Raw genomic sequence first — 17,113 nt, 5'->3', positions numbered from 1 at the left:
GCAAAAAATTCCTGATGATTAAAACAAAATAATAAAGGGGTTATATTAATAATTTATCTGAATGCTTGGTCACCATGGCCACCTTCACCAAACACCATCTTCTTCTTTTATAGTGCCATCTCCTTACGAAGGTTGGCGATCATCATGGCTATTTTAACTTTGGATGCCGCCTTTTAAACAATGACTTGGTGCTTTGACCAAACCATTGTCTCAAGTTCTTCAACCAGGACGTGCGTCTGCGGCCAGGTCTCCTTCTACCTGCCACTTTGCCTTGTATGATTAGTTGAAGGAGCTCATATTTTTTGGAGTTACGTAAAACGTGTCCGAAATACTCAAGTTTCCTTTTCTTAACCGTCATAAGCACTTCTTTGTTCTTTTAAAGAAAAAACTTTTTAACCGGATTAAAGTTATGTATTATTATAAATTTACAATTATTTAACATAATTTTTAATTTATAATATGTTAATCAAAGACAATACTACGTTCTTTGTTCTTCTGCATTCTGTCCAGCACGGTTGTATTTCGTATGCGGTCTGTCCAAGATATTTTAAGCATACGTCGATAAACCCAGATCTCAAACGCTTCCAGTTTTTTAGACATAGTCTCTGTCAGCGTCCAAGATTCTACGCCGTAGAGCAGCACAGAGAAGACGTAACATCGCGCAATGCGAGTTCTAAGCTGTAAACACCATCAGATAAATTATTACGGATGTAATAAAAAAAATCTATAAAATAATATTCCACTTAATAAAATACCTTTTCGATAACACAACTTCAGGCATTCAATTGCTTTTTAATTATCTCAGAGAAAATAAAGTGTTTGCAAGCATTGCTCGACTTATACAGTATACACCCACAGCGAACTTTTGTTTTCATTTTGTAAACCCACACTTTTACCTGTAAAAAACCGAAGGAGAAGTTATTTATTCGAGTATTTTATTTATTTAAATTGTACTGTTCATCGTCTAGATTCTATAAACTCTTAATTCCAGTCAGAATGAATTGTCTAAGTAAAGAAATAAGACTATTCTTGACATTAACAATGAATAAAATTAACGAAATCTAACAAGGTCGGTTCATATACCATTGTCTCCAACATATTGATTACGCACATCGTAATCGTTAGGAGTCATAGAATTTTCCACTATACTGATATGTCGAAACATTTACAAAAGCATGGACTTAGTACCTATCAAGTCGCTAACAAATCGAACTGTTCCCAAACACTATTTACACATCAAAACATTTTTTTTAAGTTAACTCATTAGAAGTTATTATTACTTAGTCTATTTAAAGTATCTAATAAAACCTCACAGATCCTTTAATTTATATAGAATTTTTAATTTACCAGAATCCTGAAAAGCAACTGAGAGAAATGTTAGATAAAATTGGATTTTCATTTATTGAAATACAGTACAAGCGATTATCTTTTGAGTTTGAAATTGCCGAACTATTTCAGAGTAAGTTATTTCACGAAATATTTGGCTTTACATAATTATTTAAACTGCACTGACGCCAACATTTAAAACGAAAAATAATGCACTAAATTTACGTTTAATACCCAATACCGAAAATTTACGTTTAAGTTTACGTATAACGATAACAAAAAGTTTAATTTTCTACGCAAGATTATTTTAGATTAATACAAAGTTACAATTTGTATCGATAAGGTACAGATGTTTCTTAGTAAGATTTTGAAGTCTACAAATATAAAAAATCTACAGTAGTGAATGGATTCATAACTTTTACTTGCTTATTCTATATATTAAAAATAGTGTTTGTGTTTATCATAAAACTTTGATTTTGTCTGGCACCTGATCACGTGACCTTTCCAGGCGGTAATGGGTCACGCATGCAAAGTGTTATTTTCTAAAGCGCAACGCTGGTCCTTTGCAAATCCTGATAGCAATTGTGACTCCGACTTATATTGAGTTTTTGTACCAAGGTTGCAAAATCAGCGCGAAATTGCATATAGTATATTTTACAAACAAGATTGGTTTTATATAAATTATCACGTGTTAAATGTTATAATAACTAGTTTGAGTGAATGGAAAAGTGTATTAAGCTACGAGGTGAAACTGGTAGTGGTGAAACTTAACACAATAAAAAGTACTACCAGTAGGACTACTCGTTGTCGAAAATTAGAATTCCAAACGCGAAAAAAACTCGTTTGTTTTTAAATTATTTTATCATACATTTATTACGTGCCAATTAAAACTTTCAAAAAATCCAGTTTGATATCTTATCAACATATTTTTTCCTGTAGTTTTGCGAGTTGATTTTTCTGAGATCTGGGGTCAAAGTTCAAACTCAGATAAAGCTCAGATAAAAGTTTATCTTCTTTGCCCTTAATTAATCCGATGATAATGGGCTACTACTGGGAGACGATTGTTGACATAAATTTTTTTCTTGCTCTCCTAGCCGAAAGTACGCTCTTCCTGGTAACAATTTACTCCAGGAAGAGCAACTTTTATGGCCTGCTCTAACGCATGCGCGCTACGCATATTTTCTGGCTCGGCAGCACAGAACTTCGCTTCTTTCGCATTTTCGTGGCGCGACCGGCCTATACAGCGAGTTTCAACCGTATATTATATAACAGTCACAACATCGTCTGTATGTAACATGTCAGGGCATAAACTAACAAAAAAATGTCAAAAAAATAAAAATAATTTTTAACTAGATCATTGTTAATGAACTATTTAATAATAATACTGCACAAATAATTTATATAAAAAGTTTAAAAAATAAAACAATAGTTTTGTGAATTTTATTTGCTTTTTATTATATTTTGATAGTTAGTAAAGAAATGTTTATTAAACGATCCATGTAGATACTCTACAAACTTGTAATAATTTAATTTCAATCTTTCTTAATCAGAGCATTTGTTAGTAAAGTTTAAAATAACATTTTTTTTTCAATTAATTAACTTTTTTTTTATACCCGCCCCGACCAGCAAAGCTTTGCAAAAGTCGGGTGGCGCCCCCCTCACGGCTTAGCCTCGATTTTGCAGAACCCCTTTCACGGGGTTGCGCACATTCGGCTGGAGAGCAAGAAAAATAGTATACAACCCATGACCAGATTGTTGGATACCCTGACGTATGTGATATGATGGCCGAGGCGTAGCCGATACCCCAGGAAATCCAACTTTCTGGCCTTGGGTTGTAATATAGTATAAATCACAGTATTTGTTACTTTTTTTTGTACCAATTTTTTTCAATTTGAGGAGGGTAACTGCATTTGTGTTGCACGAACGTCGAATTCTAATTTGAAAAGCAAATTAGTTTTTATAACTGCTACTAAATAATAAACGTAGAAAAGTTGCAAAAATAGTTACGCAAAAGTTACGCGTTTCTGATGTTTGGGTACAGCGATTCTGAAGATGAACCTTAAGTCTGATAAAACGCTGACCATTCCAAACAAATTATTTATTTTAGTTACATAGGAAAGTGTTTATTAGTGATACGGCATCTATGATCTCATATCTTTAATTTAAAGTTACATGGAAATGTTTATATTTACTACAGTGAGACGTGTTGCACCCGCGATAGTTTTACGGCCTGGCCCCGGGGATCGGCGGTGCGAACGGCGAAGCGGGAGGCGAGGCGACCATTCACGCGGCGCCGTTTGCAGGCCACGCACCAGTCACGTTCGCCGCCGCGACCAGTAAGGAAGTTCGATAGCGATATGTCTTTATCGAAATCATCTCGATATTGCTTGGAAAGCTTTTGGTTCAAGACCTAATATTTGGAAGAGATTGTGGAGTACATTTAAATAAGAATCGACGTATAGATGGAGAATTCCACAAGAAGTACGAGAAATACAGAATATATCCAGAAATGTTTTTTGAGTATACCAGAATGAGTATTGAAACCTTCGATTATATTCTTATGAATATTCAACCAGAATTGGAGAAAAAAGTTAATGCAAATAGAATTTTAAGTGCCGCTGAAAAATTGTTTTTGACATTAAGGTATATTAAATTTATGCTGTGGATGGCCAGACTTCCAAATAGCTGGTCTTGCCAGTATTTCAGTAATAAAAAACTCTGTTTTCATTTTTCGCCGCGAGAACGACTAAACTTATTTAATCCCTGCTCTATTCGCCGCGACTGTCGCTCGACTCCGTGGCCTGCGCCGTACTGATTCATGCCTTTGTTTCGCTCGCCGCACGCGACGCCAGTCGCCCGCGCGATTCGCTCGGTACATTTCGCCGGTCGCATCGCCGGTCGCCGTTGCGCGGGGCTTGATTAGTACATCGCTATGAGTTTATTTCAGTCGCTAGACGCTTCGCCGTTCGCACCGCGCGAATATTCGCATCGGCGAATGTCCCGTGGCCAGGCTGTTACGTTGCACCCGCAACTGGATAAAAAGTGAGTAATTTATAACATTTATTTATTTTAATAATTTTATTTAAATTAATAAATAGTTTGTTTTGTATTCTTTTAAAGAATGTTAAAATAATTTAATAAATATTCCATAATTAACAGACTTTTTTCATTCTAGCTTCATGACCTTTAATGGTGGGCCGATTTCGTTGCACCCGCGATAGCACTTTGAACCTCTCTTGTGTCTATTTAGACATTTTATTAAATGTTTTTTATATTAATTTTTGTAAAACAGATTACAATGTAATCCTGCGACCAGTCATTTCTTTAAAAAGAGTTTTTATTATCTTATTAAGAAGCCTTGAGTGAGTCTTAATGTTGCACCCGCGAGTACGGAATCGCCCTACTAATTATCGATATTACGGGCTCGCAAAAGCGGTTGTAACTTGGAATTTAATAGAACACTAATCGAGAATCATTAACTCAGAACTCTTATTTCTTACATAATGACTCCGTGTGTCTATCAAAGGTAGTTGTTATACTGGGTGCTGACAAACTTAGCGGATTTACATCCTTAGGTACGAAACATCCCTAACTAATTAGATTACTCATGTGTATGATAGCACCGCGTGATATGGAAGAACTACCCCTTGAGAATAAACATCAATGAAGTCCTTAATTGGTTTAGGTAATGTTTCATTTAATTCATTGAGAATAGCTCATCAGACGGTAGACTTGCATTATAATTTCATTATGTTACTTTTAATGGATAGGTATTTGTATTATTTTGTGGTATGCTTATCAATAAATTTTCCCCATTGGTTGTTTGAATGTTTTAATTAATATAGTCACTTACCCTATGTGATTAATAGAACATACGCAAATACTGCCGGTATTTTTGCCGTTTGGCGTGTTATTAAAGACCTTTGATCCTCTACTTAGATAAAATGGCTCATCACATGATAAGCACATATCTAGTTTATGGAAGGTGTGGTGAAAATAAGCAACATATTTGCAATGACTCGAATTGTTTTTATTAACTAAATTTACTGAGATATATTATCCAATCTATTGCAATCTATAGCTAATACATCAAAAATATTATCTATCTTAAAAATACTTTAAATATCTTTATCTAAATTTTATTTGGCATTAGCTTTGGTACAATTAAAAAATAAACTAAACAGTGTTATTGGTAAAACTACCGAATGATTTAATATTTTCGAGGTTGGGCTGTAAAGTGTAAAGTGAGAAAGAAATTTATGAAATACAAATTGGTCTGATTCATTCCTATACAGATAGCAATGCAATATCATGTGTTTAAAAACGTACTGCCTTACAGTAGGAACGCTAAAATTCCTCTGCTGTCTGGTTCTCAGCACTACTGATGGTACTGATATGGTCTTTGCAGCTACTAGTTGATAAAGACAACAATCTACTGCACAAAATGTAGAATCTATCTCATAGTTTATTATCATGTATATTAGCAATAGGTAGCTTTTATTTAATTCTAATTAGCATCTAGTCATAGATATATTGAAAGTTTTTAATCTATAAATAGAAATGTATGGTTGTGAAATGAGTACCTACTTATGTAAAACTTTTGTTAAATGTGTAATAAAATAAAGGATTTAATATGCAATTTTTTTTATTGGCATTTCTTTAAATAATAATTATGCTACTAAAAATTTATCTCAATGCAGAATGAATACCTATAGAGTGTTCAAATTAAATCTCAAATCGTTTTGACTCGTTTTAAATTCCTTTTTCTAATCAGAAAGTTACATGTTAATTTTTCCTTAAGAGGAGAAATTGAAAAGTATTGAAAAGTATTAAAAAGGATGATATTTCCTACACAGAAAAAATCTTGAATCAAGAACTTGATATTCTTGATTTGAGTAGAAAAATTCTTGATTTAAGGAAATTTTACTTGATTCAAGAATTTTTCGTCTTGATTCAAGACAATTGCCCTCTTCAAAATTATTTTCTTGGTTCAAGAATTTTTCTCTTGAATCAAATAATATTTTTTTTCAGTGTATGCTCTTAAATTGATTTTTTTAATCAGGGAAATGTTATTTAACAAGAAGTCATTATTATGCGTTAAAATATTTATTTTATTACATTGATATTACATTAAATATACATTATATTTAATATTGTGGAAATAAAAAATCAGTATTAATTAAATCTTCGAATCTTTGAACGATAACAGCACTTTCAGGACGTTTAATTTTTGATCCAAATTTCACATCTTGTAGAAATCCGATCTTGTCTACATTAGTGAGGTCGGGCTGTGCTTGATCAGTTCTGTCCAAAGAGTATTCTGTATACTCTCTTATATCATTAAAGGCTCCACTTTCATAATTTGACAGATCGTTAGGATACAATTCATACATTAACTTCACGGATTTTTCCCGAAGTAAGATATCATACAGACCTCCTCTAGATTCGTTATCGAACACCAGTATACTAGTTCCTGAATATTGATTGATTTTACATATACCATCATTAACATTGTTGAATGCAGTGACTTCATATCCCGCTACTTCATGAACTTGCAAGTGGCCTTGATATGTATTATTAACTAGAAGTACATTATCTCCAACTATGTAATGATTTTGTTGTGGTCCTCGGAATTCATTATTAATCATTACTATTTTCTTTCCAGTTATGTTATAAGCATAATTATAACTGGAAAAATGATTGTTTTTTCAAAATAATTACCGACGCTTTTATGATGCAAGGGTTGTCCGCGGCCTCAATGATGAGATTACTTAGTTGAATGGTATCTTCCGCCATTGAATATTTATGCAAGTCAGAGCAGTTGAGATATCGAAAGATTTGAGGTTGAGGCAGCTTCGGTGCATTTTCGTTGTTAACTGATTGATTACCCACTGAATAAATGGAAAAAAATCAAATATTAGTAATATTTCTTAATAAAACGATAAAAATTTTTTTGTTTTTGATTGCAAATACAACGAAAAGAAATAAAATGCAATTTGCTGAATATGAGGCCAATTTGTTGGAAAAATATATGATAAATTCAAAATAAGTTAATTAAGTATAAGAAAAAAAATAAAGAAAGAAGTTCATTGCACGCCTCATAAGCGAAGCGAATGAAATAGTGCTCTACTCTCGCCTTACAAAAATCAAGTAAGAACTAAAATTGTCTCTACTTATTTTCTATCGCATTTATAGAACAATATTTACAGATTAATGTCATAGAAAAACACTAGTTTCAACACTTATGATATTTTTAAAAGATATTTTGCTAATTCAATGTAGTTTAATTATAATTAGCAATAAACTAGAATCCACTTATCGTTTGTATATTTATATCTATATAAGTAAGGTTCGCTTACAACACATGCGCAGTACCTTTCTTTTCTTGGTAGACAATGGCGCGAAAGACTTAAAAGCATTTGTATTTTATTTCACTATAACTACTTTAAAAAAAAAGTAATTTACCTTTATCCAGCTGTGTCGGTTTATTCTGCAGTGTCGATTCATCTTCTACCGCTCGAAGCGCTAAAACAATAGCACGATATTAAAATGAGTCTTATTGCTGACTTTCAGAGAAACAATAAAGAAGAATATAATATTTTTGATTACTAATGCAAGAAAAAATTAAAATTTGCACGGCATTCATATTTTACTATCGACATATTTATATGTTCGCAGAGTGAATTCACAGTAGCGATGTTGTGTATATTATGTGTTTAATATTATATATGTACCTACTTTATTATATTAAATAAATTAATTAAAATTATAAAATTATTTATAGTTTAGATTTTTTGGTACCTACTCTGAAAAACTTTTTTTATATAACTCCAAACATTGAATTTTTGAGTTTCAATAATTTAAGAATTGTTAAATTGAATCATTTTTTATGGTTTGCTTATTTTACAAATTGGAAAATTTCATATTTTCCAATTTTAGAGTTTAGAAACGGCCAAATTTATTGATGGCCATAAATCCCTAAACTTAGAAACTGACACAAATTAATGTCCAAGATTGTATAATCTTTCATAATGAGTTATATTACTGTCTTTTAAAGACAAAATACAGACAGAATATATTTCTGTTAACAAATGCAACAAGAGGAAAAAATCAAAACAAAAGTTTCGAAATATTTTTAAAGACAATTATTACTTACATGCATACACGATGAGCGTAAGGAACACAACAATAACTACTGTTTTCCCGATGCTTCTAAAACTGGAAAGCGCTCCCCGCCCTAGTGGATCGGCTTTTATATAATTTATTATCAGTACATACGTACGTCACTTCATCGTGAACGGTAAACAATTCCTAATTATGTACTCAAATGTTCAATTACAATTGATAATGACTTAACATTTGACCTAGAATTGCGTGTGGTTAATCACTGATGGGCTTAGCCCAAAAAATATTTTGCACGACTCCAGTCATAGATAAGTTTAAAGGTCTATTTTCTATCTAATCTATAAATAGAAATAGACATGTATGGTTGTGAAATGAGCATATAGAGCATATAGAAATTTTGTTAAATGTGTAATAAAATTAAGGATTTAATGTATAATAAAAGAAAAGATTTAATATTCAACTTTCCTTATTAACATTTTTTCAAATATTATTTATGTTACAAAACATTCATAACAATTAATACATTCAGTCTCAAAAGTGCTAGAAAATATCTCCTAATTACACCATAACAAGTCTACTTAATTAGAAAAACAAATAGTGAGCGCATCATTTTATTTCGAGTAATTTACAAGGATATTTCTTAAAATAAATACACTCAAAGTAATAATATACCTTATTTCTAACTTAACACATAAAATTTAGTGTGCGTGGTTACGAAATATTTCACTTTTTTTTGGAATTTCATATTCCTAAAATCTATCTACTAGGACTATAAAAAAAATTGAAGTACACACTGACGCACACCAAGTACGTTCCAAAATTGTTTCTTTTAATTTTTAAATTTACAACAAAAAAAAATTTAATTTTCGAAAATCATATACAACCATATCGATTACTTGGATTTTTTTATTTTTTATTTTATAGTATGTAAAGAAATAAATTTTTTTTTTCTTAAAAGTCTTATGAACGTGGACTTGGCGTGATTTTTTTACAGTGAAACTGTTTTTGTTCGGATTTCAGTATTTTTTGTAATTATAATAAAAATTGACAATTTTAATTTAATATATTTCCGGTGGCAAACTATCCCCTTTAAGCTATAGTTAATGTAAAAGTTATTCTTGCGCCGCCTGGCGTGTGAAATTGCAAGCTGTCAAATATCTTTTTTCACTGTAGTTTCCCATCTATTATAAGATTAGCATGCACCCTTATATTATTTATCTCTGGCCGTCCGCTTTTTACATAAGAAAAAAGTTAAAATCTAAAAATCTGGATCGCTATAGATTGTGCTGATTATTTTTAATAATTTTAAATAGAAATTATAAAGATAATTGATAATAATCAAGTAATACGCGTAATAAAAAGCATGAACTACAATTATAAAATATCATATTAAAAAAAATCAAAGTAAATTTGAAAAAAAAATTACTAACCTCAAAAAACCGTTCTGCTTACGGTATATACACACTCGGTAGTCTGGCTTGAGAATGGAACTTGGCGCCAGACTCTATCGAGTCTGTTGATAACTAAAAAACCCACACGGAGAAAAAAATTTTGCTATAGGAACTCTATAGTAGTATATTTATTTACAAAATGTTACAAATTTTCTATTTACAGAGAAAAAAATACAAATATTCTATTTACAGAGAAAAAAAATTAATTATTGAAACGCAAAATTTAAAACACCCGCTTAGTTTGACTTCCCGCCAAAAAGTCCATGAGTTCGTCTTTTTTTTTTAATTTATTTATTAGCCGGATACAAAGTCCATTGGCACTTTAAAAAAAGGTATAACAAAATATCTTACACAAATAACTATACTAACTTAACATAAAATACAATAAATTTATATAATACAATGGTGAGCTTTAAATTTTCTCAACCGTGTTTTTTATAAAATAGTAAATAGCTTTGAATAGAACTGGACATTTCAGTAAATCTTGGACACGGCGGGGAATTTCTATTTGTGATGGTTGACAATTGACATTGATGACTACCATTTGCAGTGACTGATGAGTCTAAAGCTGATGATCTGATCTTGTCGGGTTATTTGCTAAAGAATTTCCAAGTTTAGTCTGATTATTCTCATCAAAATCCATCAACTTCATAATATCCGTTACTAGTATTAATCGTTGAAATTTAAAGGTCGGGCAACTCAAGATGAGGTGGGATAAGTCGGCCTCATTTCCTCCACAGTATGTGCATCTGTTATTATTTATAATTTTAAAACGAAATAAATGGCTTGGAGTATGACAGTGGCCAAACCTCAAACGATTAATAATGGTTATAAATTTACGTTCATTGGCTCCTTTGTTATATTTATCATACCAAGGTTTACTTGGAAGTTCTTTTTGGATCTCTGCATACCAACTACCTTTATGCTGTGAGGATAATTTCCAATAGATTTCCCATAACTTGTGACTTCTTTGTTTTAAGTCGAAAATAAAATCCGTAAAAGGAACTCTGCATGTAATACTATGATCCTCATCATAATTAGAATTGACGATACCATCTACAATATCATTTCCCTTGATACCCCTATGAGAGGGCACCCATTTAAATGTTACTGGAGTATCCAAAGAAATCAATGCTTCTCTAATTTTATACAATAAATAATTTCTATAATGAGTATGACATTTGTCTAAAGCCATTAACACACTTTTTGAATCTGAAATTATTAGGAACTCCACGTAGTTATCATTATTTTGTAAACTTTGTAAGTACAATACAACTTGATAGATAGCATAAGCTTCAGCTGTAAATATGCTGCAAGTATTACTTAACATAAAACATTTTGAGGTTTTAGCCTGAGGATCATAGTAACCCGATTTCACTGCAGATGAAGATTTAGACCCATCAGTGTAGACTTTGTAACTGTTAGGCTTGGTACAGCAATAATCAAGAAAGTCTATATTATCTACTACATACACTGGACATATTTATATTTAATTTACACATAAGAGCTTTATATTTACAGAGATATACAGGCCATAGTTCAGATTTGTACATATTATCAGATAAATCAGTCATAAAGCTCATAATTCCCAATAATTCAGGGATCTGGTTATTGAGAACATTAGTCGCTGTTATACTTGAAGGCAAATCTGGTGTATTAGTGATAGTTATAGAATAAGAAAGTTTTGGAAGAAGGACATCATTCTGAGAAGTTATAATTTTCAGGCAAAATTTTTCAGCAATTAATACTCGCCGAATACATAGTGGTTCTACACATGACTCAACCTCCATAGAATTGATAGGAGTGGTACGCATTGCACCAGTAACAATTCTAAGAGCAATATTTTGGATAACATCAAGCTTTTTTAATAATATAGAACTAATATTCATATATCCCAGACAACTATAATCAAAATGACTACATACTAAGCTTTTATATAAAACAAAGAATTTTTGGATCAGAACCCCAAAAAGTTCCTGCTAAGGACGGCAAAATATTGATACCTTTCAAAGCTCTCCTACAAATATAGTCAATGTGTTGGGTAAATTTTAATTTAGTGTCAAAAATTACACCAAGAAACTTTTTTCGCTATTTTGAGGGATTAAATTATTGTTATACTTAACATTTACATTAGTATCAATACCATAAGCTAAAACTGAACTTTTACTACTATTTATATTTAATTTAAGTATCTCAGTATAATAGTAGTTAAGTTGACATAAAGCTGAATTAACTTTTGCTTGAGTAACCTGTAAATTACTGCCTACACTATATTATATTAAGATGTTATCAGCAAATTGTAATATTTTTTCAGATTCAGTCACATATCTATATATTTGTGAAGTATAAAGGTTATACAGGATTAGAGATAAAGAAGACCCTTGCATCAACCCTTTGAATGCTAATTTTGGACCATGAAAAACATTATTGTATTTAATATATAAAAAAGGACCATAATACATATGGAAAATCCATTTTAAAAGCTTTCCTGGGAAGCCCAAAGAATATAGCACCCTAATTAATTGGTGAAGATCTACATTATCATATGCCCCCTGAACATCAAGGAAAACACAAATTGCAGTAGAACCTGATAACAAACACTTCTTCATATCAGTCAGGTAAGCTATAAAACTTTCTTTTGCCTTTTGTGAATCCAAACTGACAAGAAGGAATAAGTTTCTGGTTTTCAACAAAATAGTCCAGTCTAATCTTAATCATTTGCTCAAACAATTTCCCTACACAACATGTAAGAGAAATGGGTCTGTACGAATTAAAATGATCATTGGGTTTGTCAGGTTTTAACACTGGTATGACACATTGCAACCTCCAGGATTCTGGAATCAATTGCTGAGACCAAAGCGAATTTAAAATATTAAGTATAATATGTTTTACAGAAACATGTAGATTTTGAAGCATAATATAAGGAATATCATCAAGACCAGGGGTTGTATTCTTTCTTGAAGACAAAGCCATGTCAAGTTCTTCAAAACAAAAAGAGTTAAGTAGAAACTTGCTCCACTGACTTCCATCATTAAATTCGAATAAACCAGAAATATTATCGTTGTTATTACTAGGCTGCCCTAACTTCTCTAAAAAACTTGCTATCCACTCATCATTTATGGACACATTTCTATTAATGTTAATTCTCTTAAGTCTTCTAATAAAATTCCACACTCGGGATACTGGAGTGAATCTATTAAAAGACGATCAAAGACTTTTCCAACTGTCTTTCTTAGCCATTTTTATAATATTTTTTTTCCTCGAATCTATTTTCTTATCTATATATATAAAAATGAAACCCGTTTTCCGTTGTCACGACATAACATGAAAACGAGGTACGAGGATGGTTCTTACGGAGAGAAAAATTAAAAAAATTGAGTGAAAAAGTCTAAAACAACACTTCTATATTCCCATACATAATATTCGTAATAATATTTAAAGGCAATTTGAACTTTAATACCATATCATAAAGTTCAAGTGTTAGTGGAGGGGTTCTGGGAAGGTAAATTTTTATTTTTTGACATAATGTATTTGTTGTATTATCAACTTTCTTTTTTTTATCTTACTAGCTAGACCGATTGTCCGGTGTCCCGATTCCCGAATAGCAGAACAAGTATTTAAAAAAAATAAAGAATCGACTGTTAGGCGGTAGGTACAATGTTCGCCAGGCCAGCTAGTATTCTATATAATTGTCCATTGTCATATTACGATTTACGTCTATAATTAGCTAACGCTTCTCTTGATTTGGTTACAGCCTCGGCACAAGTATCATTCCAGCAAGGAGCTGGAGGAGCAGACTTTTTACTAGAAGATTTATGCTTTAACAATGGAACACAGTTTTCTTTTAAACTAAGTAGTAATTTAGAAAATTCATCATATTGAACTAAAGTATCAATTGTTGAAGGAGAAAATTTATCAAATATATCTTTGGATTTGTCATTGTACATATTCCAGTTTGTTTTATTATATAAATACTTATGTATAGACTCTTGAACTGTATATTTTTTAGTTGAGGTAATGATGTTAACAAAAGTAGGTAAATGATAGCTCCCTAAAGAGTCATCACCGACATACCACTCACAAAGTGGTGCAATATGTGCAGGGCTAACACAAGTAACATCAATGGCTGATGCATTATTACCAGGTCTAGAAATAGTAGTAGGGTCACTAGAATTTAAAATACATAAATCAGCATCATCAAATATATCAAATAATTCACGACCTCTTGAATTGGTAGTATCACAACCAAAAGCTATATTGTGAGCATTAAAATCACCAGAAAAAAGACAAGGCTTGGGTAATTGCAAAATAATCTTTCTCAAATTAATCAAACTAATTGAGCTATTATTTGACAATAGTTGAACGTGACAACGTCATAAAAAAATATTGATGGGATGGTTGCATTTGTAAAAAAAAAATTAATTTAATTTGTTTGATAGGTATTTTGTATGGATATAGAGAAGGAAGTAAATGGAAATGGTATAAAGCTATTATTTTATTATTATATTGTATGAATTGTATATGCACAAAGTATATATATATTATATTGAGAGATATAGTTAGAAATGTATTTATTTACATGACTCATTGACTTTCAGAGAACGTTCGGTAAATTTTGGAAAAGAAGGGGACAGATTTAGAAATTTAATAGAAAAACATAAACACATATTATTTAATAAAAAGACAGACAGTACTAACAATTTGCAAAAAAAGAGGGCATGGAGTGCGATTCATGCAGAATTTAATGCCCTTTCAGATAATAAATATGAAAAAGAAATTTTTGAGTTGCGTGTTCAACATCTAAATGAGAAGAGGAAGAATGATGAAATCATTTTTAAACTACAAAAAAAAAATTACTTACTATTAATTATACTAAAGGGATGTAAGATTGTATGAAACTGCCAATTCTAATGTAAAATGTATGAAAAGTGGTATTTACCTTTACAAAAAAAAAAATTAACTTACTATAACTTGTTTATGATCAGAATTACTTGAAACTTAGTATAAATGCTCTTCAAAATAATTAAACAGTTGTGTGTATCAATGTAATAAAATTAGTGTAAAAAATTATAAAAACTGTAAAGAAATAGATTTTTAAGATGAATTAATTCTTATGTGCATAGGCAGGCATAACTATGTAATGTTGTAATTCGGTAATAAAAAGGCATATTATTTTTGTCAAACTTTTTATTTCTCCACCAAAAGCATGCAATAGCAATATATATATATACAGTATATAATATGTTAATCCTGCACCATATTTCACATCCATACCATAAAATAGTTATAATCTGAAAATAAGACAGCTTTAAAATTATAATTTGAGATTTGTTTTTGTTGAAGTTAAAAATAATCTTAATATTAACCTACCTTGCAAAATAATAATAATTAAACTATGTATCTCTGATATTAGAATAAAATTAAATTTAGAGAAAACTAGTTTTCTGTTTGTTGTCAATGAAGTTAACTTTTGGTCTAAATTAATAAAATCTGTAGGCTGTAAGTAATTCAGTTAGTAAAGGCATATTATTTTTGTCAAATATTTTATTTCTTTACCAAAAGCTGCAATAAGCAATATAAACAGTATAGAATATGTTAGTCCTTAACAATACCACCCATGCCATAAAAAAGTTATAATCTGAAATATAAGACATCTTTAATATTAAATTTGCTATTTATTTTTTTGAAGTCAAAAATAATCGTAATATTAACATACCTTGCAAAATAATTATTAATCAAACCATCTCTAATATTAAATTCAGAGGAAACAGTGTTTAAGAAGTACGAACTACGAAGTTACCTGTTACAAACCAAAATTTGACAATTGTCAATTACGAAATACGAATGGTTCAAGCACTGGTTAACGTAAGCGTAACGTAACGTTTTTAACGAACCTAAGCGGTCATAGATGGTGAATCAACACTTTTTTTGTCTAACGTTCGTTAGCGCCATATTTAAAGATTACGTGTCCGTCAAAATTTGTTGATGCAACCCACCCTAAGTTGGCAACACTGAGGTGACTGAGGAGGGACTCGGGAGGCCTGTGGGCTGAGCGTCAGACGTCAGTCTTCAATAAACGTTTTGCGAAAGTACACGTATCTTTAATTTGTCAGTGGCGAACGTGGAATTATTCACATAAATGTAATTATTAATAAAACAGTGTTGAGAAAAATTATAAGGATTGGACAAATTAGTACATTCGACGTTAAAAACGGCAATTGGTCGGCGTATATTGAACGGGTTGAGATGTATTTTATGGCGAATAAAATAGAAGATGGCGTCAAATTACCCACGCTTATAGCGGTAAGGGGGGAAGAAAGCTACGACTTGCTATCTACGTTGGCCAGTCCGAAGAAACCTTCGAGTCTAACTTTCAAAGAAGTTGTGAGTTTAATGGAAACGCATTTGCAGCCGAAACCTTCAATATTAGCGGAGCGTTACAGATTTCGCCAAAGAAGGCAGCAAGAAAACGAATCGATTGCCGACTACGTGGCAGACTTAAAAAAATTATCACGGTTTTGTGATTTTTCAACAACACTAGAAGATAATATTAGAAACCAATTCGTGTGCGGGCTAAAAGTGAATCTACAAGACAGAGGCTGTTTGCCGAGTAGAATCTTTGCTATAATAAAGCCGTGTCGCTCGCGATTAACCTTGAGGGGGCGGAACGTGATGCGGGCTTTGTGGATCGTTCACTCAAATGCAAATACGTGACTGTAAAGCATGTGGGGACACAAATCATCGCTGGGAAGATTGTGTTTACAAAAATTTTGTGTTCAGCCTCTGCAAAACGACAGGCCATCTCCGACGTATGTGTACGGGACGAGAGAAGACTGGAGCACGCGGTGAGGGCGTGATGAACAGCTACGGGTACAGTGGCAGGTCGCGTGGGTGGCGCGGGAAGCGTGGCGGGCGATCACGTGGCGCCGGGCATGGGGCCGGACAAGGAGCCCCCGCCGACAACTACTGGCTGCAGGGAGCCGCCGGATGCGAGGCAGGACCGGCGGCCAAAGCGGCGCCGGCGAGCGAGGTGCGCCAGCAAGAGGAAGATGAAGACTACATGGATGAGGAGCCAATCTATTAGATGTCCTTAGCTACGTACAAGCCGGTGTGTATTTCCTTACTAGTGAGCAATACATTGTTGAATATGGAAATAGATACTGGGTCCGCTTTATCTTGTATCAGTAAAAGTAAATTTTTAAAATACTTTA

General features: G+C 32.0%; 2 long non-coding RNA genes and 1 pseudogene across 3 annotated transcripts; 1 reads left to right on the top strand and 2 right to left on the bottom strand.

Annotated features, from left to right (window-relative positions):
• Positions 1 to 6,416: 6,416 nt before the first annotated feature.
• Positions 6,417 to 8,609, bottom strand: LOC125055341 (annotated as a pseudogene).
• Positions 8,610 to 10,367: 1,758 nt separating this feature from the next.
• On the top strand, positions 10,368 to 15,078 carry LOC125055344. Of its 2 annotated transcripts, XR_007117853.1 has the most exons (4): positions 10,368 to 10,641; positions 12,217 to 12,520; positions 12,797 to 12,899; positions 13,657 to 15,078. It is a non-coding gene; the product is annotated as an uncharacterized LOC125055344 (long non-coding RNA). The 2 variants fall into 2 exon arrangements; XR_007117852.1 differs by lacking the exon at positions 12,797 to 12,899 and having other exon boundaries at positions 10,435 to 10,641.
• LOC125055352 lies at positions 15,075 to 15,949 on the bottom strand. Its single transcript, XR_007117865.1, has 2 exons — positions 15,619 to 15,949; positions 15,075 to 15,540 (listed from the first exon to the last, which is right to left on the bottom strand). It is a non-coding gene; the product is annotated as an uncharacterized LOC125055352 (long non-coding RNA).
• Positions 15,950 to 17,113: the final 1,164 nt, after the last annotated feature.

The sequence above is a fragment of the Pieris napi genome, chromosome 13, assembly GCF_905475465.1.
Source record: "Pieris napi chromosome 13, ilPieNapi1.2, whole genome shotgun sequence".
Lineage (NCBI taxonomy): Eukaryota > Metazoa > Arthropoda > Insecta > Lepidoptera > Pieridae > Pieris > Pieris napi.
This window is presented reverse-complemented; position numbering and strand designations above follow the sequence as displayed.